We start from the raw sequence: 2853 nt of genomic DNA, 5'->3' as shown, positions 1-2853 counted from the left end.
AATTTAATGAAAAAAAAAGTAATTAAAATTAAATTTAATAAAAAACAATTTAAATCAAATTTAACAAAAAATTAATTAAAATAAAATTTTAAAAAATTTAATTAAAAATTTTAATTTTTAAAATATTTTAATTATTATTTTAATTAAAAAATTTTTGAGTTTAAAAAAAATAAATTAAATAATTAATTAATTTAAAAATTTATCGATAAAAAATTGATTTTTATTCTAATAATATTCGATTTTAAAATATTTTTAATATTTAACGACATTTAAGAACAACTCACTTAAAATCTCATCTCAATAAATCGCATCAGCTGATTCGTCATTAAAAATTATCTCATTTTATTATGCATATCTGTAACTCGTTCATCTGGAAAATTCAAAACAACGTGGAAAAAACAATCTGAGCTCCAATAAAAATTATTTTTATTGCATTTCTGCGTCATTTCTAATGACTTACCGAAGCATTATTTGCGTTCATCACCCATTTGTTGCTATTCCATCCGTGAGAACTGATTATAAAACGATTTTCTTTGCTCCGTTCTCGTGACGTCAATCCGTAATAAAAAATAATAAGAAAAGCTGTTTTCCAAAAAAGAAAAATTATACGATGGGTCGTTGCTGCTGCTGCTGGTTGCTTTTATTATTACATTGTATTGAAATGCCGCCCGGTATGATGATGGTACGAACTGAAAGTTTTCCGATCGATTTTTTTTTTGTTGTTGTTGGTGCTGCTGGCATTTTATTGCTCTCTTCATCCGAATATAATAATTAAATTTGAATGTCTGGCGTTTGTGATGACAGCACATGATGTACGGGTGTTTAGAGGAAAAACTTGTTGTTTTGTTAAAAGTTCAAAGAATTTCCAATCGTTGCAGAAATTCTGCCAAAAACACGTCGAACATGCGATGCGACGTGTGAATCCAATAAAAATCTAGGTCGTTCGGTCAAACTTATCGATTTTTCCAAGCCGAACATCTGCTCTAAAAATATCGATTGAACGTCATTTCTTTTCTGTGGCTCATGTTACCTCGCAAGATGCCTTCCTTCCTCCTCGTGTGCGGTTCAAGACTGAACCGGGGAGTCAACGAACGTACTTGTAAAATATTCCGGCCCACATGCAATGTCATGTCATCCTTCACGAAGAAAAAAAAATAGAAAAGAAATTTTTTTTTGAAGAAAATCGGTAACACGCAAACTTTTGCAAAAATTGTAGAAAATATAAATGAGAGAAATTAACCTCAAGGCCGTTGAAATTTGTGTCCAACGTCACTCGTCGCCATTTACTTCACGTCGAGTGTTTTGTGACATGACAACAAAAAGGTCACTCGTTCATTGTCATAACTTGTCTAAGCATGACTTTTCCTGTATGAGTGTGGAAATTTACCGAAAAAGCGATCAAATATCGGTTCGAGCATCAAATCATAATAAAAATTACATCATTTTTCTTTTGTTTACTTTTTTTCGTACATAAAAGTTACCGAACTTTTTGTTCTCCATGCCGACAATTGTTTAATTATGTCACTCAAGTATTTCCTTCGTTTTCATCATGAGAAAATTGGGTGAATCATGAAAAAAAGTTTTTTTTTCAGCGATGATGAAATAAGTTTTGTTGGTTTTATTGAATTTGAGGGTCTTTTGTGTAATTTTTGATAAAGCGCCATCTATGATTTTGAAGATTTTTAAGAGTTTCATTACAAAAAATATTTATTTCAGTCAAAAACGTATTAAAATTTACTTCAAATATTAAATTTTTACTAAAATTAAATTCAAAAATTAGTTTTTAAATGATTTTTATGATAAAGCGCCATCTACCGTATGAATTTTTTTTTTAATTTAAAACACTTTTTTTTAATTTTAAAAATGCTCAAAATTTGACTTCCTTCTTTTAAATTTTTATTAAAAGTCACTTAAAAGATGCTTTTTAAAGAATTTAAATTACAAAGCGCCATCTATCGTTCAAAATTTTATAATTATTTTAAATTTTTTTTTGAGAAATTGTAAAGAGTTTTAGTCAAAAATGCTCTAAAGTTGACTTCCTGCTTAAATTATTTCATAAAAATCATTTAAAAGCTAATTTTTGAAGAAATTAAATAATAAAGCGCCATCTACGGTTCAAGTTTTATTTTTATTATTTTCTAAAAAATTTTGATAAATTATATTTTTAGTAAAAATATTTAGAAAATTTATTCTTTTGAGTTAAATTCATCAATAGAAAACTTTAGTTAAATTAAGTTTGGATTTTAAAGCGCCATCTATTGAGTCTTTTATTTTAAAAATTATCAAATTTTAGATTTTGGAATGTTTCGCGAGTTGTTTGTTACAAAAAAATATTTTTTTTACAATTTTTCTTAAAATTCATTTCTTATAAAGCGCCATCTATTGACAAATATCAACTTAAACAACGCCCTCTATTGACAAAATTTTTTACTAAAATTATTTTTTCTTTCTCTTTTCAGAATAAATCAACGTTTATTGGAAAGCAGTAGTAGTAAAACCGCAATAAATTCATAGACGAAGCAAAAAAAATCAATTCTGGAAAACTCATTTTGCCAAATTTCATCAAAATTCTACAAACAAACAAAAATCGGTTTTATTTAGAGCTAGCGTATATATTTTATTTTTCGTGAACGTCTTACACGTAAATACAACGTAGAAACTAACGGAAATTGTTGCAATATTGGAACGAATATATTTTGAAAGGAAATCCAATATCACGTCAACAAGCTCCTTTGTAAATAAATATACGTAGGATTACTTAACAATAAGCATATATTTTGTACTTGTCGCGTCAAAGAGAAGAAGAAGAAAAACGAATCAAAGAAGAAAATTTTCGTTTGTGGCACCGTTGAG

Source organism: Culicoides brevitarsis, chromosome 3, assembly GCF_036172545.1.
Source record: "Culicoides brevitarsis isolate CSIRO-B50_1 chromosome 3, AGI_CSIRO_Cbre_v1, whole genome shotgun sequence".
NCBI classification, from domain to species: Eukaryota; Metazoa; Arthropoda; class Insecta; order Diptera; family Ceratopogonidae; genus Culicoides; species Culicoides brevitarsis.
This window is presented reverse-complemented; position numbering follows the sequence as displayed.